The following is a 27816-nucleotide window of genomic DNA, read 5'->3' as shown; positions in this document are numbered from 1 at the left end:
AGTCGGGTATTTTAACCTTTTCTTACCCGCTTTTTACCAACTATGGTTGGACATTCCATTGCATGCAATACTCTCCCATGGTCCTGATTCATTACCCAAATCCCTTGGTCTCTGATGACCGCTGTGCTTGCTGACTTTCTCAAGGATGCGGTGTACAAAATCATCAGTCCCTTCACCAGGTTTCTGTTTGCAGGTGTAAATGTGGGACATATTGATTTTGGTTGGAAATTGAGTGGTGATGGCTTGACACAGTCTTTGGATGGCTGCTTCATATTGAGCGTTATCATTATGTCCTCGTTCACTGTTGGTAGGTCGCAAATCCAGTTGTAGCATACTGGCCTCTATTTTGCCGAGGTCGGTCGGTTTGAACTTTTTTGCCAATATGCGACGCAATTCAACCCCAGTCAGGCAGAATTGTGCGCAGAAATCTCGCAACTCGTCAGCAAAATGGGGTCCAGAAATCTCTGGATCTGGTAAGCATTGTTATGCTTCCATGATGTCAGTCTCAGTCCAGGGTCGATAAACCAGTAATGGTCCAGTGGGAACTGCAACTTTAACCATAGGCATGGTTTGAATCTGGTTTTGTTTTTTCTCACGTTTAGATCTCTGAAGTCCAGATTGTGGGTAAAGGATTTTTGTCACTTGCGTTAAAAGTTCTTGGGCAGGTATGCTGGAGAACCAAACGTCTTCCTTTTCCTCATCATCAGACCTATGTAACTGATGTTGTGAGAATGATGGAATTTCTTCCCGAGGGAGGATGGAAGAAGTCCCTTCTTCCCGAGAGCCAGAGGCTTGTGGCAGGGCTGGCTGTTGTTGTTGCAGGCGTCGTGGAGGGCAGGAGTCCAGGTCTGGATCCGGCACAGCTAATACTAAATTATTATCATCATTCCGTCATGGCATTTGTTTAACATTTTCCTTTCTTTCTCTTAATACACTTTATTTTTTCCAAAATTCTATACCTTTCTTACTTCTTATTTAAACTTAATTTTCTTTTTTTTGCTTCATCTCTTTCTCATATTTGCAAAACTTTTCTTCTAATTTTCTTATTTCTAACATACTAAAAGAACCTTCAGGTGGAAAACCTCTGGACCATATGTCTTTTTCATTTCATCATGCTCAGGTCCCCCGGTAGGGTCAAAAGTCTGAGATCTACTGTTTCCCATTCTCAGACTTGGAATGGGGAAATATATTCCTTCACTCAAAGGACGTCTCCAATGAGGACCTTAATCTGTACTCACACTTCTTCGGAGTACTTCACACTTCTTCGGACTGCTTCAAAAGTTTCACTTACCCATGAAATCTCACTAATGACACAACCGGGAAACCCTCTTTTATTCAAATAAAAACTAAAAAGCAGTCCTATCGTCTCAGACTATCATATTTCAAAAATGATCCCAGCGCTGGTATTCAGGAAAAGGACCTGCCAGTCCTCTCTCTCAGAAAAGGCCTTGGAGGTATGAGGCTGGAACAGCTACTTCAGTCCAGGCTGGCCATGCACTGCGATCCGGTCCAGAGACACCAGTCGAGGGATCCTGTTCGTGACGCCAAAATTGTGGTGGAAATTTAGTAACGCACAGAGTCAGTTATTTTCTTCTGAGGAGATAAGAGGCTTTAATAATAATATCTTGAAAGAGAGAACAACACAGTACAGAATACAGAGTTGCTCTGACCACTGAAGCAAAAACACACAGTTATATTGCCCGCTCATCACGTCATCTGTCTTTGGTTGATAGTTGATTGTTCTTCTAACTTTCCTCCCCAACCATCAGTTTAGGTTACCCAAAAGGAGTGTATTGCTCCATCACAAGTATGCTTCTTTCACATACAGGGTAATATGAAGAATTTTATGCCTGAAACCTATTTAGACATGCAAAAATATGAAGGACAAAGCAGTTTTAACTTGGTTTGAGTGAAGGAATTCATTTTATAACAAAATCTGAAATTGTGTAGAACTCGTGAAAATAAGCTTATTCTCGGATTCCTAAAGGTTTAGTGTTGTTCTTTCCTATCCTGCAAAGTACAACGTTCTTTTTTGTTGAAAGCTATTTAGACATGGATAAATATGAAGGACAAAGCAGTTTTAACTTGGTTTGAGTGAAGGAATTAATTTTATATCAAAATCCGGAATTGTGTAGAACTCGTGAAAAGAAGCTTATTCTTGGATTCCTGAAAAAATTTAGTGTTGTTGTTTCCTATCCTGAAAAGTACTACGTTCGTTTTTGTTTAAAGGTATTTAGACATGGATAAATATGAAGGACAAAGCAGTTTTAACTTGGTTTGAGTGAAGGAATTAATTTTATATCAAAATCCGATATTGTGTAGAACTCGTCAAACGACGCTTATTCTCGGATTCCTGAAAAGGTTTAGTGTTGTTGTTTCCTATCCTGCAAAGTACAACGTTCTTTTTTGTTTAAAGCTATTTGGACATGGATAAATATGAAGGACAAAGCAGTTTTAACTTGGTTTGAGTGAAGGAATTAATTTTATATCAAAATCCGAAATTGTGTAGAACTCGTGAAAATAAGCTTATTCTCGGATTCCTAAAGGTTTAGTGTTGTTGGCAGCAGAATTGTAGTCTGAATACCTTTATGCCAAACAGATTTGCTTTGCCAAGGGAAGTTTTGTAAATGTTTATTGTTTATGTTTACAGAGACTGGCTGCAATAGGCATCCCTGCTACCTGGGACCCAACACAGGGCAGGAGGGCCTGATGTCCATCAGGCTCGGGGCCTGCAGTCACCATATTCCGGGAGCTACTGTACCCCCAGAAGGAACCAATCCCGCCCCACACCACTCAACCCAACCCCACCCCGGAGGACCTCTACAAAAACAAACAAACAACAACAAAAATCAAACAAACAAACAAACAAATCACCCGGTCACACCAGTCGCAGCAGCCCGGGCCTGAGACCCACCATCACCCAGGCCCCCCCAGGCCCCTCCCAACAGGGGAAAAGCACACCCCCACACAGACCCCCTCCCCCTCACCGCACGCCCCAACACCCTAAAAAAACAACCACCTGCGGACACCTTGGAGTTCCCAGAGCAACGAGCCCGGCACCAGGACCTGCACCAACCCACGCATACTGTGGCATGTCCAGGGCAACCCAGACCCCCCAGGCACAGGCAGGGCCCCGCCCCGGGCACAAGGCAGCGGCAAGCCACCAGGTCAAGGCCCAGCTCCACCACCCATGCCAGAGCGGCGCGGTCACCCGGTACAGAGCCAGCAGCCACCACCCCAAGGCCCCTAAGGGACCCCGCCCCACACCGCAAGACAGCCCAACCCGCAAGCCCCCAAAACTGCCCTCCAAGCCCGACACACAGTCCCCCCTAGCAATGACCAACCCGGTCCCCACGACCCGAGAGACCACCAGACGCCCGAAGCCACACAGCCCCCCCCAGCACACACCCAACCGCCCAGAGCGATTTCTAAACTGGTTAATATACAGATTGTTCTTCGCTTTCCAGTTCATGAGAATAGTTTTCTTTGCTATACATAACACTGTGAGGATCATGTGTGCTAAGCTAAATTCCATGTTGATGTTGTCTAAGTCACCCAGTATGCACAGTGTGGGGCATGCAGGAATGCTACACTTTAGCCATGTTGATAGGTCCGCACAGACTTCAAGCCAGAACTTCTGGACAGGCGCACAAAACCACAAAGCGTGTGCATAATCATCAGATGTGTTATCTGTGCAATGTGAGCAGATGTTTGAGTGTGTTAGACCCATCCTGAACATCCTTTGTCCTGTATAGTGTGTTTTATGAAGAATTTTGTATTGTATGAGCTGTAAATTAGGATTTTGAGTCATTCTGAAGGTGTTCAAACATATTTGTGGCCAGAAGCTATGACTAGAACTGATGGATAAATCTGCCTCCCATTTTGAGGACGGTAGAGACATTGTGTCATCTATCTTAGACAATAATTTATACATTTTTGATAGTAGTTTTGGGGTGCAGATGCTTAGAAATTCTGCTACCCTAATCGGGAGTTGTAAGTCTGGTTGGTGGAGGATATATTTCTTTGTTATTATAGACTTAAGTTGTTGATATTCTAGGAATTTATTGCTGCCTATCTCATGTTGTGATATGAGCTCATCAAATGAAATAAATTGTCCATTTTGGATTATATGTTCCAGATGTTTGATTCCTTTGATCTTCCACAGAGTAAAGTTTAGCATTTTTTTGTTTTGCAGGATGTCAGGATTGTTCCAGATGGGTGTAAGCTTACACGGGACAAGTGAAGACTTTGTTATTTTAAGAAATTCCCACCAGGCTGTCAGAGAGGTGCTGATGTTAATGCTTTTGAAACATTTGTGATTTTTTACGTTTTGACTAATAAGTGGCAGGTCAGAGATTTCCAGATTATCACACAATGCTTGTTCTATATTTATCCATGTTCATCTATTGGGCTAGGTTTAAACCATTTTGATATATACCGTAACCTATTGGCTAAGGAATAGTGCTGAAAATTAGGTAAATCTAATCCACCACTGTCCTTGGTCTTCTGTAGGGTTTTTAAACTAATACGTGGTGGTTTGTTTTTCCACAGAAATTTAGAGATGCATGAATCTAGTGACTTAAACCAAGTAGCAGGTTGGTTTTATGGGGATCATTGAGAACAAATAGTTAACTTTTGGTAGTGTCATCATTTTAATGGTTGTAACTCTCCCCATAAGTGATATAGGTAAGGACTTCCAACGAGAGAGATTGTCCTCTACTGTCTTTAATAATTGCACATAAATTAGCTTTGTTAGCTCTGAGAGCCTGGAGGAAATGTTTATGCCTAAATATCTAATATTTCCTGACTGTAAAGTGATCGCAGGTATATTCTGGACCCTACAGTTAATGGGCAGAACTGTGGTCTTAGACCAATTGATAGAGTAGTCAGAAAGTGCTGAGAATTTATTTATGAGTGTGATCGTGTGAGTGAGAGACGTCTGTGAGTTCTGAAGGAAAAGTAATACATCATCAGCATAAAGACTTATTTTATGCTCAATATTTTGGGGTTGGATGTCTTTAATATTTCTATCTTGTCTGATAGCAGCTGCTAAAGGTTTGATGAAAATAGCAAAAAGTGAGGGAGAAAGTGAGCAACCCTGTCTTGTACTTCTCTGCAGACTGAAGCTTGGAGAAGTTTGATCATTTGTCCTGACACTTGCATTTGGGGAGTCAGTTATTTTCTTGTGAGGAGATAAGAGGCTTTAATAATAATATCTTGCAAGAGAGAACAACACAGTACAGAATACAGAGTTGCTCTGACCACTGAAGCAAAAACACACAGTTATATTGCCCGCTCATCACGTCATCTGTTTTTGGGTATAATTGATTGTTCTTCTAACTTTCCTCCCCAACCATCAGTTGAGGTTACCCAGACACCCTCGTAAATACCAGCCTAACCCTGTCCCCCCTAAAGTGCAGCTATCTCATTATAACAAGCCCACCATTGTAAAGAGGAATTTAAGAAAACAGGGCAGGTTGGTACCTTGCAGCTCGGTCATTTGCAGGTTATACACAGTAACACTCAATACAATGCATATAAGAATTATTTTCCATTACATTCCTCCCTTTTGATTATAATAATACCATTATATTAATCAACCCAAAAGAAACAAGGAAAATAATAACTTTATCTGTAAAACATCAGCCTGCATTTGCACACAACGTGAGTTTAAAATGCAGGCATCATAGTAATAAAGGGTCCAATGATAAACAATCAAAACATGAACAATTAAACATGATTATCTTCATCCCTCTCTAAGTCAGCGTCACTAGAGGAAAAATTTTGAAAGCAAGAAAGTTATTTGAGTCATTTGGTCTTTTTCACACTGTTGTTTAGATGGACTACATAAAAGGATGTCATCCACATACTGCAAAAGAGCAGAGCCTGTGGTTGATTGAAGTTAATCCAGACTAGCTTTGAGGGCAGCATTGTAAATAGTGGGACTTTCACAGTACCCCTGGCATAACCGGGTAAAAGTCCAAGATCTCCCTTCAAACTAAAAAGCAAACCAAAATGGGCTATCAGGGTGCACTGGCGACAAGTCAACCACTGAGAAAAACTGTGCATCTGATGTAATTTGAGACAAAATAGTGTGTGGGTTGGGCACAGTAGGAGCATGTGGCTGAACTGCAGCATTCACCGCTTGGAGGTCCTGTACAAAACGCCATTCATTTGGCTGGCCAGCATCTTCAATCTTTTTAACAGGAAACAATGGAGTAAGCACAGGTGAATTTTCAAAAGGAACAATAACGCCTGTTTTCTGAAAAGATTGAAAAACAGGTTTAATCCCTTTAATTGCTTCAGGCTTAAAAGGGTATTGTTTTTTACATGGACAAAAGTCTGATTTAGGGGTGACAATTACTGGTTCACAGCCTTTTATCAACCCCACATCATATTTGCTCTTAGCCCAAAGATCATTGGGCACTTCAGCCAACATGGGTATCGAAGACAAATCTGTTTCAGATAAAAAACATGCTTCAAAATGTGATTCTGTGGTAGGAATTAAGTCCACAGTTCTTTGACAATGCATTGTACTCAAAAATGTTTTTTTGTATGCTGACAATCGTTCAGAAAACATCAAATTTGGATCAGCAGGTGAAACAGTCCACTCCATTTCTTTCTGACATGTAGCAACAAACTCTCCCACAACTTGTCACTGCCAGTGTGTACGTTTGGCCAAGGAAATGTGAGGGCGAGTACCACAAACATTAAAAAAATCGAAGTGCTCTGGAGTCAATAAAGTAGGCGCACATATTTTTTCACTTCTTCTCATAGTCATTGTCAGGCCCCAAAGAAATGTGTGATGTGCAGTGCAAATCAGTAGGTTGCATGAAATCAGAAAGGGGTGAAACTAACGCTTTTGCTTCTTCCACTAGTTGTTGTGAAAAAGGAGAGCTGGGAAGTTTCCACTCATAAGCATATGTAAGTGCCGATGAATCAAACTGCACTGCTGTGAAAACTTTGTCAGGCTGTAACATAACCTTAACACCCTCTGGTGTAGAAGTTAAAATAATGCCTAATTTACACATGAGATCACAGCCCATCAGGTTAATGGGACACAACTCTGATAACAAAAATGAGTGTTTGAAGGAGAGCTCATCGGGAGTGACAACACGCAATGGGCATTGTCATTTTCTCCTTCACAACCTGGCCTGATGCAGACATACATTAAACGTGGTTTCCACTTAACTTTGGAGGACAATCAAACTCCCCTGACGTCACTACTGATGAACATAAGTTCCTATATTCTGAGAGAAATATCTTTGCTCTAGGACGGAAATAGCATGCAAAACTTTACTACGTGAATCACAGTCGGCAAGCGTTGCTTCACTACACAGAGCAGGAAAAATGTGTGAGTGTGTTTGTGCTATCACCCATTAGTGGAGGCTCCGCTGCCGCGTGACGTCCAGAACCTGCCTCCCACCCTCAGTCAGCCTTTTGCCCAATTTCATCACTTTTTAGCTGTGGACAGTCCTTCTTCCAGTGTCCAGTCTGGCCACAGTAAAAACAAATATTCGGATCATAGCTCTGGCGTGGCCCATTTCGACCTCCTCTCCCACACGTCCACGTCTTCGACTTCGGCCTCGTCCTCTGTTTACACCAACTGCGTAATACATAGTCATGGTTGCCAAATGCAGCTCCTTTTCACACTTGTCCCTTTTGGTTGTCTTACGCGTCTCAACTTGGTTCTGAGCATGGCGAGCATATCGGCGAACGTCAGCCAAACGAGGACCCTCACACCATCCCACGTAAATGTTCTTTACTTCAGTGGCGACATCTATATAATATTGTCTGGGTCCCGTTAAAACATGTATTTTTCCCATCTAATTCCTTGTTTGCTTTAAAACAAGTATTCCCCATTTTCTATCCCTTCAGTAGCCAACCAGTTTGTATGGAGTACACTGGAGCAACTTGACTCATCAGTAAAACACTGCTTTTGTTGTCACCGCAAGGCTTCCCCCGTCGGTTGTTTCACTGAGACACTACTGAGTAACTACAACTCAACACAGTTTATACACATAACATTCATATACATACTAACAAACAAACAAACAATCATTTATCGCAATTTTCTCATCTCTGTTTGAACGTACACCCAGGTAAATATTCCTGTAGTCTTCTCATACCGACTATGGACCCATTCATTGTTTAACTTCACTGTTTTGCAAATCCTAATTGAATATTACACATTGACATTGAACTTTACTGGATAAGCAGGTCTTCATTGCATTCAGCAGCCTATATGTGAGCATCTATGTGTAAGCTGTTCTTCTTTGCATTTATCAGCAGCAAGCAATTCTTCACTGCACATGCATATGTAAATAGTAAAACAATTCCAATGTGTTAGCGAAACCTTCTATATCACAGTGGTTTCTAAGGTCTATTTTAAGTTCTTTGCCATCAGTGAGATGACATTGTTTACAAAGTGTGTCTAAGTATCACTGAAGATCTTTTCAGGAATTTCAAATCTAGAAATGAGTTATTTTACGCGTGATTTTGCTACTGAGAGTGCATCTGCTTGTGCACATGGAAATATTTCAGACCATTTGGTAAAAACCTCTGTTGTCACTGAGCAGAATCGTTTCCCTTAACATTAATTTAGTTCAATGAAATCTACACAATAATGAAATAATGAAATCCAAACAAATATGTTGAAAAAGATACACTGGCTTAGGGAATTATCTTCGTTTTGGTCTTAGATTGCCCTGTGGAATGTATTTTGCACATATTTGACCTGCTAGACAAAACTTTATTCATTTATTTATTCTAAAAAAAAAAATTCAATAATTAGTAAAACCATATGCTGTAAAAACCTTGTTCATTATTGCTTCCATCCCTCCTGTTAAGACATGACATGGTGCGTGGCTCAATACTGCAGCATATTTAAACAAATTCTTTGGCAGTATGGTTTTCCTTCCGGTCATTCATACGAGTCTATTGTAGATGGCAATTGAATAACATCTAATAATGCTAAAATATTTGTAGTTTATACATTTAGCTGTGGATGTCAACATACCTGTTTTTCCAATGCTGTGTTAACACATGTACAGTTGAGAAGGCATACTGACTGTCAGTGTAAACGTTAACAACCTTTTTGTTATTTAATTTACAAGCTTCAGTTAAAGCTACCAATTCGACTGCTTGAACAGAGTAATTTTTTGGTAGTGGTTGTTTTAAGAAAACTTCAGTTTCTGTTACTACTGCAAATCCTGTAGCATTTGTGCCATCAGGGTTTTTTGCTTGACCTGTTGAATAAATATAGTTATTTCTGCATTTTCATAACGTATATCAGTTAAGTCTGGCCTGGGTAAAACACTGATGGTTATTTCTGACATGCAATCATGAGGCTTTCCATCTGTGGGGTAGGTAGCAGTGTGGATGGATTAAGTGTAGCACATCTCTCGACAACAAGGTGTGGCTGTGAAAGAAGAACTGTTATGTAGGAGAGATGTCTGGTAAAGATATTTTGTTAAGTAACCATATCACAGCCACTGCATGAGGTACCTTAAGTGTTAATGGGTGAAATAACACCATTATTGTTGATGCCTGCACTGCCAATGGCTTCTGGCCATTGATTCAAAAGTACGATCTCGTCCCTTTTTCCCCCTTTCAGTGGACACTGGCCCCTAATTACCGCAATTCAGCAGGGGGTCTTTCATTAGGAGTACTGGACTCCCCCGTGCACGGTTTCAGCTCCGACCCTGGAAAGCGGAAAAAACGTTGAGATCTGGTTTGAGGACCCAATTGTTGAGAAAAGTCTCTCAATGAGACTCAGAGTTGCTGGAGTCAGTTAATGCAAATGTTTAATCTTGCAGCAAGTTCAAGAATGTGTGTGTGTATGGGTGTATGTGTGCGAACGTGTGTGAGTTTGTGTGTGTGAGAGTTTAAAGAACCTGTTATCAACAGGCAGGTCTTAACTAGTATGGCACAGGTCCAGCCTGTCTCATCTTTTTTGGAAGGTCCAGCGCTCGGCCGTAACCCTTCTGTCTGTTTGGACTCTCACATACATTCGGTTAATCATAGAAAAACGAGAACAAAACTTTTTAGCCCCTTAAATTCATAAAACAGACATGGTGCAGTTATTTCCATTCTAGAAAATAAGAGTAATCACCACCATTCCTATAAATTCTGGATATTCTAACAATCTGAATCTTTTTTAAATGTTCGATGAAGCCCTTTGCTGTTCTGTTTAGAGACTCAGCTGATCATAAACCAAGTTTTGCTCTTGAACCAAGCTTCTAAACTCTTCACCTTTTTCATTTCTCAGTTAGTATTCACTTTAAAACTGATTAAAAGAAAAATTAAATGAATGCCTATCAACAAATGTGGGATCTAAACTCTAGTGCTTTCTCTAAAATAATTTCCTTTCTCAATTCAGAAATGTGTGTGTGTAAGTCACAACACCCGTGACACCAAAACGGCTTTCTTTTCTCTCTTTTCTCTACACTCTGCACTGTGAGCACACACACCAAATCAGAAAGGCTTTTTTCTCTCTTTTCTACATTATGGACTGTGGGGACACAAAACCGCTCTCTCTCTTTTTTTTTTGATTGTGTGCCAGGGCGTTGTCTCACGTATTAGATTATGCTTAAGATACGAATAGGTTTATCAGTCACATCAGAATCCATACATACTGATCCTCCCGTAATAAAATGGTCGGATCTTATCAAACACACTTTGTTTCTTGTGACAAGTCAGCGAAACAGCGTATACACGTCAAGACACTGAATCAAGTTTGCCACAAGAACTCATAAGTTTGGCAGTATTGCTCTGCCGTCAGCAATCATACACCCATTTTATTTTCATGAGACATGTGCAGGCACCTGTTCATCTACTGTTCTATCACTATGAATTAGTTTATCTATTATCAATAAGGATACTTCTACAACTACTATCAAAGTATGTCCGGACTTCTTATGTTGTCAGTTGCTATATATGAATAAGTGGGTTGCTACTGAAAAGCATTAAGCATGTCACACAGCCCAAACATATAACATTTCAGGACACACCACACAGTTAACAACCACAGTGAAGCGTGTCAAAGCCCAAACATGTAACATTCAACAGGACACTTACACAACACATTCAAATCAAACAGTCAGACAACATACAAGAACATATACCCCAGCCGGCATTGCTCCCTGCCTATTTTCCTACAACTCACTATGTGTGTGCACACCTTTATTCACAAACTCTTCAACTTATACTCTTTTACCGAAGCTGCTACAGCTCGATTGGCCAAATACCCTTAGATCCTATTTCGGTGAATTTGACATCTGCCTTGTATGTAACAGATTAGCGGTTTAGCAGTTTTAATTTAGTTTGAGTGAAGGAATTCATTTTATAGCAAAATCCGAAATCGTGAAGAACTCATGAAAGTAAGCTTATTCTCGGATTCCTGAAACTTTAGATTTGCTCTTTCTTTTACTGCAAAGTACAACGTTGAGCAGCACTAATGAGTTGTTTCTATTTTTGGCAGGCTTTACCTTTGCGGATGAAGCCCTTTCTGTCTGTGCAAAAGAAATCTTGTTACTGTGCAGAGTGACTTCTCTGAGTAGAGTCGCCTTACTTGTTGCGACTGTGCCGATGTTCGAAGCTGGAGTGCAAAGTTGTTGCTTGAATGGTGCTCGCTGGAGCGTGTGGTAGTGTAAAGTTATACCATTTAAAAGGGCTGAAGAGTGCTCAGTGCAGCGGGTGGGCGGAGGTGCAAAGTGACACTATGGCCATAAAAAGAACACCGCTACAAGTGCGCATTGTGCCAGGAAGGGCCCTCGGACGGGAACCAGTGGACAGTTATCGCTTCTCGGCCTTTTGGCTAAGATCAAGTGTAGTATCTGTTATTATCAGTTTAATGTCTGATATGTCCTCTATGCGAGGACTACATATTAAATGGATTTTTATCAATAGGAGTTGAAAAAGGAGCTTACTCCGTTCACTCCAAGCATCGACCCGGTACTGCAGTGCCGCTGGGAACAGTGCGCTCTCCTCTGCTCTTGTGAAAAAGCAAACAGCGGTGCAGGATGGAAGTTTCTTTTAATCTGCTGAGAAAAGAGAGTGAATGCGAAGCAGACTTTAACACGGCTCTGGGAGCGAGCCGAGTGCGGGCTAACCGGGAGAATTGCTTGAAAGAAACGCGACACCGAATGAGCAGTCAGAACAAAGCCTCAATACGGTGTTCCCGTGTTGTTTGTGGCTGCCTTGTCTTTTGCACAGAGTAAAAGACAAGGCAGCCATCGAATAGGGCCCGATTGTTCCTACTTGGTCAGCCGAGGAGCAAGGGGGGGGAGCAAGCGTCTCAACCAAGCAAAGCTCACCATGGGGAAGGTGGCTATGCCAACTAGCCTGATGCCCTGCTCCCGCAGTGATGGATAATCGTACACTGGTTTCTCTTCATAATGTACAAGTCTTTCGCCTTTTACTAAAGACTCCCGTGGAGAGCAGCACTAATGAATTGTTCCTATTTTTGGCAGGCTTTACCTTTGCGGGTGAAGCCCTTTCTGTCTGTGCAAAAGAAATCTTGTTACTGTGCAGAGTGACTTCTCTGAGTAGAGTCGCCTTACTTGTTGCGACTGTGCCGATGTTGCTTGAATGGTGCTCGCTGGAGCGTGCGGTAGTGTAAAGTTATACCATTTAAAAGGGTTGAAGAGTGCTCAGTGCAGCGGGTGGGCGGAGGTGCAAAGTGACACTATGGCCATAAAAAGAACACCGCTACAAGTGCGCATTGTGCCAGGAAGGGCCCTCGGACGTGAACCAGTGGACAGTTATCGCTTCTCGGCCTTTTGGCTAAGATCAAGTGTAGTATCTGTTCTTATCAGTTTAATGTCTGATATGTCCTCTATGCGAGGACTACATATTAAATGGATTTTTATCAATAGGAGTTGAAAAAGGAGCTTGCTCCGTTCACTCCAAGCATCGACCCGGTACTGCAGTGCCGCTGGGAACGGTGCGCTCTCCTCTGCTCTTGTGAAAAAGCAAGCAGCGGTGCAGGATGGAAGTTTCAGGGAGCCTAAGATGAAACTTTCTTTTAATCTGCTGAGAAAAGAGAGTGAATGCGAAGCAGACTTTAACACGGCTCTGGGAGCGAGCCGAGTGCGGGCTAACCGGGAGAATTGCTTGAAAGAAACGCGACACCGAATGAGCAGTCAGAACAAAGCCTCAATACGGTGTTCCCGTGTTGTTTGTGGCTGCCTTGTCTTTGGCACAGAGTAAAAGACAAGGCAGCCATCGAATAGGGCCCGATTGTTCCTACTTGGTCAGCCGAGGAGCAAGGGGGGGGAGCAAGCGTCTCAACCAAGCAAAGCTCACCATGGGGAAGGTGGCTATGCCAACTAGCCTGATGCCCTGCTCCCGCAGTGATGGATAATCGTACTCTGGTTTCTCTTCATAACGTACAAGTCCTTCGCCTTTTACTAAAGACTTCTGTGGAGAGCAGCACTAATGAATTGTTTCTATTTTTGGCAGGCTTTACCTTTGGGGGTGAAGCCCTTTCTGTCTGTGCAAAAGAAATCTTGTTACTGTGCAGAGTGACTTCTCTGAGGAGAGTCGCCTTACTTGTTGCGACTGTGCCGATGTTGCTTGAATGGTGCTCGCTGGAGCGTGCGGTAGTGTAAAGTTATACCATTTAAAAGGGTTGAAGAGTGCTCAGTGCAGCGGGTGGGCGGAGGTGCAAAGTGACACTATGGCCATAAAACGAACACCGCTACAAGTGCGCATTGTGCCAGGAAGGGCCCTCGGACGTGAACCAGTGGACAGATATTGCTTCTCGGCCTTTTGGCTAAGATCAAGTGTAGTATCTGTTCTTATCAGTTTAATATGTGATATGTCTATGCAAGGACTACATATTAAATGGATTTTTATCAATAGGAGTTGAAAAAGGAGCTTACTCCGTTCACTCCAAGCATCGACCCGGTACTGCAGTGCCGCTGGGAACGGTGTGCTCTCCTCTGCTCTTGTGAAAAAGCAAACAGCGGTGCAGGATGGAAGTTTCTTTTAATCTGCTGAGAAAAGAGAGTGAATGCGAAGCAGACTTTAACACGGCTCTGGGAGCGAGCCGAGTGCGGGCTAACCAGGAGAATTGCTTGAAAGAAACGCGACACCGAATGAGCGGTCAGAACAAAGCCTCAATACGGTGTTCCTGTGGTGTTTTTATAAAATGCGGTGTAAAAAAAGGTGTGAATGCCCCATAGAAAACTAAAAGGTGGAGCGGAAGTGTTCGGCTGCAAGAAGGTGTGAATGTCCGACTATATTTGGTGAAAAGCAGGTGAAGCAAGGTCTGAATGCCCAACCTTACATCATCAAAAGCGAGATCAGAGGTTTTTGGCTGCAAGAAGGCCATAGTTGGCCAAAAGCGGGTAAGGTGCGAATGATCGGCTAAATATCAACAAAAGTGGGGGCGGAGGTCTTCGGATGCAAGTGGGTGTGAATATCCCACCATACAAGTATGGTGGAGAGGAAGCTGTGAATGGCCGACCATAGTTTGCAAAAAGCGGGTGAGAAAAGGTGCGAATGTCCAACCATACATGATCAAAACAGGGAGCGGAGGTGTTTGGCTGCGACAAGGTGTGAATAATTATTATTATTAATAATAATTAATGAAAAGCGGGCAACAAGTAGGTTCGAATGCCCAACCATACATCATCAAAAGCAGGAGTGGATGTGTTCGGCTACAAGAAGGTTTGAATGTCCGAGCATAGTTTGTAAAAAGCGGGTAAGAAAAGGTTCGAATGCCCGAACATACACCATCAAAAGAGGGAGCGGAGGTGTTCCGCTGTAAGACGGTGTGAATGTCCGACCATAGTTGGTAAAAAGTGGGTATGAAAAGGTTCGAATGCCCAAATTCGGCTGCAAAAAACTGTGTTCGGCTGCAAAAAGGTGTGAATGTTCGACTAAATTTTGTAAAAAGCGGGTAAGACAAGGTGCGAATGCCTGACAATGTATGATCAAAAGCGGGAGCGGAGGTGTTCAGCTGCAAGAAGGTCTAAATGTCCATTTTTAATTGCTAGAAAACATGAAAGAAAATTTTCGAAAATCAATCCGCACATGATCATAAGTGGGAGAGGAGGTGTTCAGCTGCAAGAAGGTGTGAATGTCCTACCATAATTGCTGAAAAATGTGTTAGAAACGGTAAGAATGCCGGACCATACATCATCAAAAGCTAGAGAGGTGGTGTTCGGCTGCAAGTAGGTGTGAATGTCTGACTAAAGTTCAAATATATTAACAAAAGCGGGAGGAGAGGTCTTCGGATGAGTGGTTGAGAATTTCCAACCATAATCTATAAAATGCGGTGAAAAAAAAGGTGTGATAGATACCTAAAAGGTGGAGCGGAAGTGTTCGGCTGCAAGAAGGTGTGAATGTTATATATATAGTTGGTGAAAAGCAGGAAAAGCAAGGTCTGAATGCCCAATCTTACATCATCAAAAGCGAGATCAGAGGTGTTTGGCGGCAAGAAAACGGGTAAGGTGTGAATGACCGACTAAATATCAACAAAAGTGGGGGCGGAGGTCTTCGGATGCAAGTGGGTGTGAATATCCCACCATACAAGTATGGTGGAGAGGAAGCTGTGAATGGCCGACCATAGTTTGCAAAAAGCGGGTGAGAAAAGGTGCGAATGTCCAACCATACATGATCAAAACAGGGAGCGGAGGTGTTTGGCTGCGACAAGGTGTGAATGTCCACCCATAATTAATGAAAAGCGGGCAACAAGTAGGTTCGAATGCCCAACCATACATCAACAAAATCAGGAGTGGATGTGTTTGGCTACAAGAAGGTTTGAATGTCCGAGCATAGTTTGTAAAAAGCGGGTAAGAAAAGGTGCGAATGCCCGACAAAGTATGATCAAAAGAGGGTGGAGGTTTCCGGCTACAAGAAGGTTTGAATGTACGACCATAGTTTGTAAAAAGCGGGTAAGAAAAGGTGCGAATGCCCGAACATACACCATCAAAAGAGGGAGCGGAGGTGTTCCACTGAAAGACGGTGTGAATGTCCGACCATAGTTGGTAAAAAGCGGGTAAGAAAAGGTTCGAATGCCCGAATATATACCATCAAAAGCGGAAGCGGAGGTGTTCGGTTGTAAGAAGTTGTGAACGTCCGAATTTAGTCGAACACCTTTTTGCAGCCGAACACAGTTTTTTGCAGCCGAATTTGGGCATTCGAACCTTTTCATACCCACTTTTTACCAACTATGGTCGGACATTCACACCGTCTTACAGCGGAACACCTCCGCTCCCTCTTTTGATGGTGTATGTTCGGGCATTCGAACCTTTTCTTACCCGCTTTTTACAAACTATGCTCGGACATTCAAACCTTCTTGTAGCCAAACACATCCACTCCTGATTTTGTTGATGTATGGTTGGGCATTCGAACCTACTTGTTGCCCGCTTTTCATTAATTATGGGTGGACATTCACACCTTGTCGCAGCCAAACACCTCCGCTCCCTGTTTTGATCATGTATGGTTGGACATTCGCACCTTTTCTCACCCGCTTTTTGCAAACTATGGTCGGCCATTCACAGCTTCCTCTCCACCATACTTGTATGGTGGGATATTCACACCCACTTGCATCCGAAGACCTCCGCCCCCACTTTTGTTGATATTTAGTCGGTCATTCACACCTTACCCGTTTTCTTGCCGCCAAACACCTCTGATCTCGCTTTTGATGATGTAAGATTGGGCATTCAGACCTTGCTTTTCCTGCTTTTCACCAACTATATATATAACATTCACACCTTCTTGCAGCCGAACACTTCCGCTCCACCTTTTAGGTATCTATCACACCTTTTTTTTCACCGCATTTTATAGATTATGGTTGGAAATTCTCAACCACTCATCCGAAGACCTCTCCTCCCGCTTTTGTTAATATATTTGAACTTTAGTCAGACATTCACACCTACTTGCAGCCGAACACCACCTCTCTAGCTTTTGATGATGTATGGTCCGGCATTCTTACCGTTTCTAACACATTTTTCAGCAATTATGGTAGGACATTCACACCTTCTTGCAGCTGAACACCTCCTCTCCCACTTATGATCATGTGCGGATTGATTTTCGAAAATTTTCTTTCATGTTTTCTAGCAATTAAAAATGGACATTTAGACCTTCTTGCAGCTGAACACCTCCGCTCCCGCTTTTGATCATACATTGTCAGGCATTCGCACCTTGTCTTACCCGCTTTTTACAAAATTTAGTCGAACATTCACACCTTTTTGCAGCCGAACACACTTTTTTGCAGCCGAATTTGGGCATTCGAACCTTTTCATACCCACTTTTTACCAACTATGGTCGGACATTCACACCGTCTTACAGCGGAACACCTCCGCTCCCTCTTTTGATGGTGTATGTTCGGGCATTCGAACCTTTTCTTACCCGCTTTTTACAAACTATGCTCGGACATTCAAACCTTCTTGTAGCCGAACACATCCACTCCTGCTTTTGATGATGTATGGTTGGGCATTCGAACCTACTTGTTGCCCGCTTTTCATTAATTATGGGTGGACATTCACACCTTGTCGCAGCCAAACACCTCCGCTCCCTGTTTTGATCATGTATGGTTGGACATTCGCACCTTTTCTCACCCGCATTTTGCAAACTATGGTCGGCCATTCACAGCTTCCTCTCCACCATACTTGTATGGTGGGATATTCACACCCACTTGCATCCGAAGACCTCCGCCCCCACTTTTGTTGATATTTAGCCGATCATTCGCACCTTAACCGCTTTTGGCAAACTATGGCCTTCTTGCAGCCAAAAACCTCTGATCTCGCTTTTGATGATGTAAGGTTGGGCATTCAGACCTTGCTTCACCTGCTTTTCATCAAATATAGTCGGACATTCACACCTTCTTGCAGCCGAACACTTCCGCTCCACCTTTTAGTTTTCTATGGGGCATTCACACCTTTTTTTACACCGCATTTTATAAAAACACCAAAGGAACACCGTATTGAGGCTTTGTTCTGACCGCTCATTCGGTGTCGCGTTTCTTTCAAGCAATTCTCCTGGTTAGCCCGCACTCGGCTCGCTCCCAGAGCCGTGTTAAAGTCTGCTTCGCATTCACTCTCTTTTCTCAGCAGATTAAAAGAAACTTCCATCCTGCACCGCTGTTTGCTTTTTCACAAAAGCAGAGGAGAGCGCACCGTTCCCAGCAGCACTGGGTCGATGCTTGGAGTGAACGGAGCAAGCTCCTTTTTCAACTCCTATTGATAAAAATCCATTTAATATGTAGTCCTTGCATAGACATATCACATATTAAACTGATAAGTACAGATTTTTTTTTTTTTTTTTTTTTTTTTTTTATTACAAAACTTCCAAGAAACATTTAGAACAACATGACAAACCAATCAAAGCAATGCTTTACATGTCCGACACAAAAACCATACAAACATAAGAAACAACCACAAAGAAACACTACCCGCTCATGAAAATAAAGTCTTCCATCGCTCTCTTGCAGCGTGATACCCGTACTTTTCCTCCTCCATTCTTCTCATGCGTCCAATCTCTGCCCTCACCCTTGCCACCACCCTTCCCACCTGCCAGTCCACATTTTTTTTAATCAACGCCGTCCTTGCATCCCACAGCGCCACCTTTCCCATAGACAGAACCAACCATAACAGAAAACCCTCCCTACCTTTCCCCCTTAAACCCAAGCCCAGCATTATCATGTCATACTTTAAAGACCCCAATCTTGGAAAAAAAAGAACCAACTCAACCCACACTTTTGTTGCAAACCCACATTCCCAAAACACATGCTCAATTGTCTCATCAGCCCCACACCCCTCCCTTGGGCACAAACTCCCCCGTGTCAACCCGTGTCTATTTAAAACTTCCCTGACTGGCAACCTCCTGTGTAAGGCGAGCCAATTTATATCCCTCGCCCTGTTTGTGAGACCTTTCTGCTGTGTGAAAACCCACCCTTGTTGCCCCACCCCATACACCCCCACCGGCCCCCTTTTTTCCACCAGAGCCCTGTACAGGCGCCGGTGACTGAAGCACAGGTCCCCCTCCTGACACTCTGGGTGCTTTTTCCCCCAGCATACCACCTGCCTATAATACGGGGGTAAGACATCCCCCTTTGGCTTTCGATTGTCCCATAACACCAATCTCCTGAAGGGGAATGACAACCAAAACAGCAAAAGTGCCTGAAAATGATGGCCACTGGTCTGTTGCACAGACCTGCACAAAAAGGAAAAGAAAACCACATCCAACTTAAGTGGGATGTCCGGCACACCCCTCCCTCCCATCCGAACTTCCTGGTACATCCACTCCCTTCTCACATATTCATACCCCCCCCATACAAAGGAAAAAACATCTCTCATGAAACTTCTCCTATATTGAGGAGGTAAAGGAAAAACATACGCTAGGTATACCAAAAATGGCAAAATATCAGCCTTCAAAACCAGCACTCTACCACTTAAGGAAAGTTGCCGGGATTTCCACAGCCCCATCCGCGAACGGGCTGCAGCCAGACGCCTTCCCCAATTTAATTCTGCACTCCCCTCTCCCTGAAACTCTACCCCCAGGACTCTCACTGGGCCCTGGCACTGGGGCAGACCAGCTAGGCCTCCCACCCTACCAGCCCATGGTCCAAAAAACTTAATGGTGGACTTCCCTAAGTTCACTTTGGCCCCCGACACTATCGAAAAACTCTCCACCACTTCCAACAGCCGTGTGACCGACCTCTCTGTTGTCAAAAAAAAGGTCATGTCATCCGCATACTGCATCACTGTCAACTTGTCTGGACCTGCTCCAGGAAGGTGCAGACCCACCACACCCGGGTCCCCCCGCACCACCGCACCCAGCGGCTCCATGTAAGCCACAAAGAGCAGCGGGGAGAGTGGGCATCCCTGCCTCACCCCAGTTCTCTGTGCCACCACTGTACCCAAGTGCCCGTTCACCATAACTCTGCTCCCCACCCCCTTGTACATGATCTCCAACCACTCTATGAAACGGGGCCCAAATCCCATCCTCTCCAAAACTGCAAAAAGAAACCTGTGGTTCACCCTGTCAAACGCTTTCTCCATATCTAACCCCACCAAACTCATATTGATCCCCCGCTCCTCCACCCAATGAATACAGTCCCTCACCAATCCCAGATTCCACTGTATTAGCCTTCCCTCCACCCCACACGTCTGATCCTCATGGATTACATGAGGTAGAGCCTTCCGAAGACGACCAACTAGGACTCGAGCCACAATTTTGTAGTCCACACAGAGCAACGTGATCGGCCTATAGCTTTCCATTCGCTCCCTGTCCCCTTTCTTATACAAGAGAGATATGACCCCCTCCCTCATTGTTTTCCCTAAGCCCCTCCCTTCCAAAACAGATTTAACCACCTCCCACACATCCCTCCCCAAAATCCCCCAAAAAACCAAAAAAAATTCCTTGGGCAGCCCATCAATCCCAGGCACCTTGCCTGATGGCAGCCCCTTCATGGCCTCCTCCACCTCTGCCATGGTCACCGGGCCCTCCATCCCCTCAACTATATCTCCAGGAACCCTTCTCTGCAGAGACCCTAAAAACCTTCCCAGGCCATCCTCACCCACAGCCCCCTCCCCAAAAACTTCCCCAAAAAACAGAGAAGCTACCTCCACCATCTCCAGTGGGTCTGTCACAGAACCCCCACCTTTCCCACGCAGCTGCGGGATACATGCCCTTGCCTGGGCTGTCTTAACCTGCTTGAAAAAGTAAGCACTGCAGCGTTCCCCCAACTCAAACTTCTCCTTTCTACACCGAAATAAAAACACCCTAGCCCTCTCCCTAAAATAAATCCCTAACTTACCCTTTACCGCTTCAACTGCCTCCCTATCCAGCGTCTCCCCCTTATTCCCTGCTGTCACCAAAAATTGTAGTCTCCTCTGTAAGTGCACAAACTCCCTTCTCCTCTCCCGTGCTCTCACTGTGCTATATGAGATCGCCAATAGGCGAGTATTGTGTTTTACCCCCTCCCACCAGTCCACCACTGATCCGAAACAAGGCTTAAGCTGTTCCCACACCCCATAATGGAAAGAAAAACTTTTCCGGAAAGCCTTTTCCTTCAAGATTTCACAATTTAGCCTCCAAAACCCCCTCCCAAAAAGGGGTGCCTCCACCTCAAAGGTCACCCGGAGTTGGCCGTGATCTGTGAACCAGAGGGGCGACACTGCAGCATCTTTCACCTCCACCACCTTTGGCAAAAAAACAAAATCTATCCTACTGCGTGAACCCCTAGAATTTGACCATGTGAATCCTTCCCCTGACCTATCCACCACCCTGAAACTATCCTGTAAATTAAAGTCCATCACTACATCCCTCAAATAAGGCAAACTAAAATCCCCAATGCCTTCAAAAGAGACATTAAAATCCCCCCCCACAACCAAAACCCTGTTGGTAACACAAACATCAGGCAACGCCAAAAAAAGATCCCTCCGTCCCTGTGGTTCTGCTGGGGCATAAACAGTGATGAACCGAAAATAGACCCCCCTCCAGTCCGCATCAACCACTAGTACCCTCCCCTGTACCACAGAAAAACTCCCCGACACATGAAAATCCCTATCCCCAAATAAAATACCCACCCCACAAGAGTGAACCCCTCCCACCCCCCACCTTGAAATCCCCCTCTTCCATCCATCAGAGAAGACCCTTACATCTCCCCCATCCCTTAAATGAACCTCCTGTAAAAAACAAACCTGGAAAGGGACCTGGGCCAAATAATGAAAAATCCCCCCCCTCTTCCCCTTATCTCTCATCCCCCTCACATTGACTGTTAAAACTGTAAAGGTCCCTTTCAGGCCTTCTCTTTCTCTCCCAGTAGGCCCTCGGAACCACTCCCCACAGACCCCCCCGATCCGTAGACCTCGCACTCCTCAAGGTAGGCCACACTGCTGGGCGACCTGGCCTCAAAAACAGAGCGTGACGAGCTCAGGGGTGAAACAGCCCCCCCCTCCCCTGGCCCAGTCCCCCCATCTATGTTATCAGCCCTCGCACCATCTTGGGTGCCCCCGGAGGCCCCGCCCTCCCCTTCCGCACCCCTGCTTACTCCTTGATGCCTCTCGGAGGCCGCAGGTACCCCCTCCATTACATCAGACCCCCTGCAGGAACCCTTCGGCCCCAAGTCCACACCCAATGACCCCGAATGTCCTGGTGAAGTCGAAGGCACCTCTCCTTCACACGCACTGTCCATCGACTGAACGGCACCCTCTCGCTGTTTCTTCCTCCTCCTTCTTCCCTTCACCTGTGTTTCAGCACGGACCGCTTCAGCTGAGGACTCTGTGTAGTCCTCACCTGAAGAGACCCTCTGCCTCCTCACTCCACCAATCGCTGCCATCACCATCTCCACCGTCTCCTCCTCCGAACTCGCCGCACAATCTGCCCAGGATCCTGTCAGCGGCAGACAGTCTCCAAAGCTCACCATAACACTCACACCTTCACGATCACCTCCCAAGTCCGATGGGTCTGCCGCTCCTTCTACGTTGCCCTTCCCTGGGACATCTCCATCTGCCATGAGCCTTTCCCCAGCCGGCGAGGCTGCGGCCGCCTCCGCAATCCGGACAGCAGCCCCCGTCCCAAGGCCCATCTTTGCCTCGTGGACCTCCTGACGCAACTCCACCTGCGGCCTCAGCTTCCGGATCTCCAAACCTCCAGCCACTGTGGCGTATGTGCGGGTACGTTTGGGGCAGTCCCGAAGCAGGTGCCCCGCATCCCCGCACCCATGACAGTGCCGGGGTGCATCACAGGTGGCAGCACCGTGCCCACTTCCCCCACAGTTCCGGCAGCAAACTTGGACGCAGCCTGTCGCCAGGTGTCCAAACCTGCGACATTGTCTGCAAAACAGTGGCTGCCCGGAGTAAAAAAGAAATCCCCTGTCCGCCCCAATTGAAAAGTATGCAGGGGGGTGCTTTAATCCGTCCATGCTGTCTGGATCCTCCCCCAACAGCACCCTGAACTGCCTCCGACCTGTCCAGATCCCAAAACTGTCCCGCAGATATTTCGGCTGCATGTCCACTTTCCCGTACCTCCTGAGGAACCCAGCCACTGCCTCGTCCCCGACGTATGGGTTGTAAACGTGGATAGTCACAATCCTCAAATTCCTCTGGCAAAGAGGCACCACTCTGAACCTGGAAAAGGGCTCCATCTCTGCCTTTTCCTGAAATGTTGCTTGGATCTGATCGTACTGCTGCTGGCTGTTCAAAGTGAGATCATATCCCCCATCGGCTGCGTTCCATTGCAAACAGAAAATCTGTGCCGGATCAACTTTCAAACCTGCGACGATGACAGTTCTGACGAACCACTCCCGATCTCCAAAATGACTTTTCTTGTCTTTTAAAACAAACCTCAAAGAATTTCGCAGACCAGCATAAAATGCTGTCTGGGATGGATGTTTAATGACCATTTTTTTCCTCCAAAAAAAAAACGATACACCTAAATCATCCAGGCTCCTTACATCGCTTGGCTCTGGTAACTTAAACCACTTACTGCACTTGATCTTAGCCAAAAGGCCGAGAAGCGATATCTGTCCACTGGTTCACGTCCGAGGGCCCTTCCTGGCACAATGCGCACTTGTAGCGGTGTTCGTTTTATGGCCATAGTGTCACTTTGCACCTCCGCCCACCCGCTGCACTGAGCACTCTTCAACCCTTTTAAATGGTATAACTTTACACTACCGCACGCTCCAGCAAGCACCATTCAAGCAACAACTTTGCACTCCAGCTTCGAACATCGGCACAGTCGCAACAAGTAAGGCGACTCTACTCAGAGAAGTCACTCTGCACAGTAACAAGATTTCTTTTGCACAGACAGAAAGGGCTTCACCCGCAAAGGTAAAGCCTGCCAAAAATAGAAACAATTCATTAGTGCTGCTCTCCACGGAAGTCTTTAGTAAAAGGCGAAAGACTTGTACATTATGAAGAGAAACCAGTGTACGATTATCCATCACTGCGGGAGCAGGGCATCAGGCTAGTTGGCATAGCCACCTTCCCCATGGTGAGCTTTGCTTGGTTGAGACGCTTGCTCCCCCCCCTTGCTCCTCGGCTGACCAAGTAGGAACAATCGGGCCCTATTCGATGGCTGCCTTGTCTTTTACTCTGTGCAAAAGACAAGGCAGTCACAAACAACACGGGAACACCGTATTGAGGCTTTGTTCTGACTGCTCATTCGGTGTCGCGTTTCTTTCAAGCAATTCTCCCGGTTAGCCCGCACTCGGCTCGCTCCCAGAGCCGTGTTAAAGTCTGCTTCGCATTCACTCTCTTTTCTCAGCAGATTAAAAGAAAGTTTCATCTTAGGCTCCCTGAAACTTCCATCCTGCACCGCTGTTTGCTTTTTCACAAGAGCAGAGGAGAGCGCACCGTTCCCAGCGGCACTGCAGTACCGGGTCGATGCTTGGAGTGAACGGAGCAAGCTCCTTTTTCAACTCCTATTGATAAAAATCCATTTAATATGTAGTCCTCGCATAGAGGACATATCAGACATTAAACTGATAAGAACAGATACTACACTTGATCTTAGCCAAAAGGCCGAGAAGCGATAACAGTCCACTGGTTCACGTCCGAGGGCCCTTCCTGGCACAATGCGCACTTGTAGCGGTGTTCTTTTTATGGCCATAGTGTCACTTTGCACCTCCGCCCACCCGCTGCACTGAGCACTCTTCAGCCCTTTTAAATGGTATAACTTTACACTACCACACGCTCCAGCGAGCACCATTCAAGCAACAACTTTGCACTCCAGCTTCGAACATCGGCACAGTCGCAACAAGTAAGGCGACTCTACTCAGAGAAGTCACTCTGCACAGTAACAAGATTTCTTTTGCACAGACAGAAAGGGCTTCATCCGCAAAGGTAAAGCCTGCCAAAAATAGAAACAACTCATTAGTGCTGCTCAACGTTGTACTTTGCAGTAAAAGAAAGAGCAAATCTAAAGTTTCAGGAATCCGAGAATAAGCTTACTTTCATGAGTTCTTCACGATTTCGGATTTTGCTATAAAATGAATTCCTTCACTCAAACTAAATTAAAACTGCTAAACCGCTAATCTGTTACATACAAGGCAGATGTCAAATTCACCGAAATAGGATCTAAGGGTATTTGGCCAATCGAGCTGTAGCAGCTTCGGTAAAAGAGTATAAGTTGAAGAGTTTGTGAATAAAGGTGTGCGCACACATAGTGAGTTGTAGGAAAATAGGCAGGGAGCAATGCCGGCTGGGGTATATGTTCTTGTATGTTGTCTGACTGTTTGATTGGAATGTGTTGTGTAAGTGTCCTGTTGAATGTTACATGTTTGGGCTTTGACACGCTTCACTGTGGTTGTTAACTGTGTGGTGTGTCCTGAAATGTTATATGTTTGGGCTGTGTGACATGCTTAATGCTTTTCAGTAGCAACCCACTTATTCATATATAGCAACTGACAACATAAGAAGTCCGGACATACTTTGATAGTAGTTGTAGAAGTATCCTTATTGATAATAGATAAACTAATTCATAGTGATAGAACAGTAGATGAACAGGTGCCTGCACATGTCTCATGAAAATAAAATGGGTGTATGATTGCTGACGGCAGAGCAATACTGCCAAACTTATGAGTTCTTGTGGCAAACTTGATTCAGTGTCTTGACGTGTATACGCTGTTTCGCTGACTTGTCACAAGAAACAAAGTGTGTTTGATAAGATCCGACCATTTTATTACGGGAGGATCAGTATGTATGGATTCTGATGTGACTGATAAACCCATTCGTATCTTAAGCATAATCTAATACGTGAGACAACGCCCTGGCACACAATCAAAAAAAAAAAAGAGAGAGAGCGGTTTTGTGTCCCCACAGTCCATAATGTAGAAAAGAGAGAAAAAAAGCCTTTCTGATTTGGTGTGTGTGCTCACAGTGCAGAGTGTAGAGAAAAGAGAGAAAAGAAAGCCGTTTTGGTGTCACGGGTGTTGTGACTTACACACACACATTTCTGAATTGAGAAAGGAAATTATTTTAGAGAAAGCACTAGAGTTTAGATCCCACATTTGTTGATAGGCATTCATTTAATTTTTCTTTTAATCAGTTTTAAAGTGAATACTAACTGAGAAATGAAAAAGGTGAAGAGTTTAGAAGCTTGGTTCAAGAGCAAAACTTGGTTTATGATCAGCTGAGTCGCTAAACAGAACAGCAAAGGGCTTCATCGAACATTTAAAAAAGATTCAGATTGTTAGAATATCCAGAATTTATAGGAATGGTGGTGATTACTCTTATTTTCTAGAATGGAAATAACTGCACCATGTCTGTTTTATGAATTTAAGGGGCTAAAAAGTTTTGTTCTCGTTTTTCTATGATTAACCGAATGTATGTGAGAGTCCAAACAGACAGAAGGGTTACGGCCGAGCGCTGGACCTTCCAAAAAAGATGAGACAGGCTGGACCTGTGCCATACTAGTTAAGACCTGCCTGTGGATAACAGGTTCTTTAAACTCTCACACCCACAAACTCACACACGTTTGCACACATACACCCATACACACACACATTCTTGAACTTGCTGCAAGATTAAACATTTGCATTAACTGACTCCAGCAACTCTGAGTCTCATTGAGAGACTTTTCTCAACAATTGGGTCCTCAAACCAGATCTCAACGTTTTTTCCGCTTTCCAGGGTCGGAGCTGAAACCGTGCACGGGGGAGTCCAGTACTCCTAATGAAAGACCCCCTGCTGAATTGCGGTAATTAGGGGCCAGTGTCCACTGAAAGGGGGAAAAAGGGACGAGATCGTACTTTTGAATCAATGGCCAGAAGCCATTGGCAGTGCAGGCATCAACAATAATGGTGTTATTTCACCCATTAACACTTAAGGTACCTCATGCAGTGGCTGTGATATGGTTACTTAACAAAATATCTTTACCAGACATCTCTCCTACATAACAGTTCTTCTTTCACAGCCACACCTTGTTGTCGAGAGATGTGCTACACTTAATCCATCCACACCGCTACCTACCCCACAGATGGAAAGCCTCATGATTGCATGTCAGAAATAACCATCAGTGTTTTACCCAGGCCAGACTTAACTGATATACGTTATGAAAATGCAGAAATAACTATATTTATTCAACAGGTCAAGCAAAAAACCCTGATGGCACAAATGCTACAGGATTTGCAGTAGTAACACTCCACCTGTCATCTGGTTGGAGTGGTGTGTTTTCTGTGGCTGGAAGGGCTGCTTTTACTTTCTGTGAAACTTGAGATAGAACAGTGGAAAGGTTTCGACAGTAAGACAACATAGCATCATCACAAACAGTTGTGGAAGGGAGGGGTCTGGTTACAGGTCCCAATCCCAGGTTAGGAGGTCTGCCAAATAAAATTTCAAATGCGCTGAGATTCACTTGAGCTCTGATAACTTGACTGATCAGTAAAACACTGCTTTTGTTGTCACCGCAAGGCTTCCCCCGTTGGTTGTTTCACTGAGACACTACTGAGTAACTACAACGCGCAGAAATCTCGCAACTCGTCAGCAAAATGGGGTCCAGAAATCTCTGGATCTGGTAAGCATTGTTATGCTTCCATGATGTCAGTCTCAGTCCAGGGTTGATAAACCAGTAATGGTCCAGTGGGAACTGCAACTTTAACCATAGGCATGGTTTGAATCTGGTTTTGTTTTTTCTCACGTTTAGATCTCTGAAGTCCAGATTGTGGGTAAAGGATTTTTGTCACTTGCGTTAAGAGTTCTTGGGCAGGTACGCTGGAGAACCAAACGTCTTCCTTTTCCTCATCATCAGACCTCAATTTCTTCCCGAGGGAGGATGGAAGAAGTCCCTTCTTCCCGAGAGCCAGAGGCTTGTGGCAGGGCTGGCTGTTGTTGTTGCAGGCGTCGTGGAGGGCAGGAG

The 27816-nt window shown here is 44.7% G+C and overlaps 8 non-coding genes and 1 pseudogene across 8 annotated transcripts; 5 read left to right on the top strand and 4 right to left on the bottom strand.

Moving 5' to 3' along the window:
* Positions 1 to 11798: 11798 nt before the first annotated feature.
* Positions 11799 to 11989, top strand: LOC140306086 (U2 spliceosomal RNA). The gene has a single exon (XR_011915447.1). It is a non-coding gene; the product is annotated as a U2 spliceosomal RNA (small nuclear RNA).
* A 388-nt stretch (positions 11990 to 12377) lies between these two features.
* On the top strand, positions 12378 to 12491 carry LOC140306346 (U5 spliceosomal RNA). The gene has a single exon (XR_011915662.1). It is a non-coding gene; the product is annotated as a U5 spliceosomal RNA (small nuclear RNA).
* A 275-nt stretch (positions 12492 to 12766) lies between these two features.
* On the top strand, positions 12767 to 12957 carry LOC140306166 (U2 spliceosomal RNA). The gene has a single exon (XR_011915520.1). It is a non-coding gene; the product is annotated as a U2 spliceosomal RNA (small nuclear RNA).
* A 411-nt stretch (positions 12958 to 13368) lies between these two features.
* Positions 13369 to 13482, top strand: LOC140306318 (U5 spliceosomal RNA). The gene has a single exon (XR_011915637.1). It is a non-coding gene; the product is annotated as a U5 spliceosomal RNA (small nuclear RNA).
* A 275-nt stretch (positions 13483 to 13757) lies between these two features.
* Positions 13758 to 13945, top strand: LOC140306189 (U2 spliceosomal RNA). Its single transcript, XR_011915541.1, has one exon. It is a non-coding gene; the product is annotated as a U2 spliceosomal RNA (small nuclear RNA).
* Positions 13946 to 18120: 4175 nt separating this feature from the next.
* On the bottom strand, positions 18121 to 18313 carry LOC140306238 (U2 spliceosomal RNA). The gene has a single exon (XR_011915572.1). It is a non-coding gene; the product is annotated as a U2 spliceosomal RNA (small nuclear RNA).
* Positions 18314 to 23307: 4994 nt separating this feature from the next.
* LOC140306248 (U2 spliceosomal RNA) lies at positions 23308 to 23480 on the bottom strand (annotated as a pseudogene).
* A 298-nt stretch (positions 23481 to 23778) lies between these two features.
* On the bottom strand, positions 23779 to 23892 carry LOC140306285 (U5 spliceosomal RNA). The gene has a single exon (XR_011915607.1). It is a non-coding gene; the product is annotated as a U5 spliceosomal RNA (small nuclear RNA).
* Positions 23893 to 24303: 411 nt separating this feature from the next.
* On the bottom strand, positions 24304 to 24494 carry LOC140306153 (U2 spliceosomal RNA). Its single transcript, XR_011915508.1, has one exon. It is a non-coding gene; the product is annotated as a U2 spliceosomal RNA (small nuclear RNA).
* Positions 24495 to 27816: the final 3322 nt, after the last annotated feature.

The sequence above is a fragment of the Leuresthes tenuis genome, unplaced genomic scaffold (assembly GCF_036924035.1).
Source record: "Leuresthes tenuis unplaced genomic scaffold, fLeuTen1.0.hap1 SCAF_4, whole genome shotgun sequence".
NCBI lineage: Eukaryota > Metazoa > Chordata > Actinopteri > Atheriniformes > Atherinopsidae > Leuresthes > Leuresthes tenuis.
Note: the sequence above shows the minus strand (reverse complement) of the source record. Positions and strands in the feature narration are given on the sequence as shown.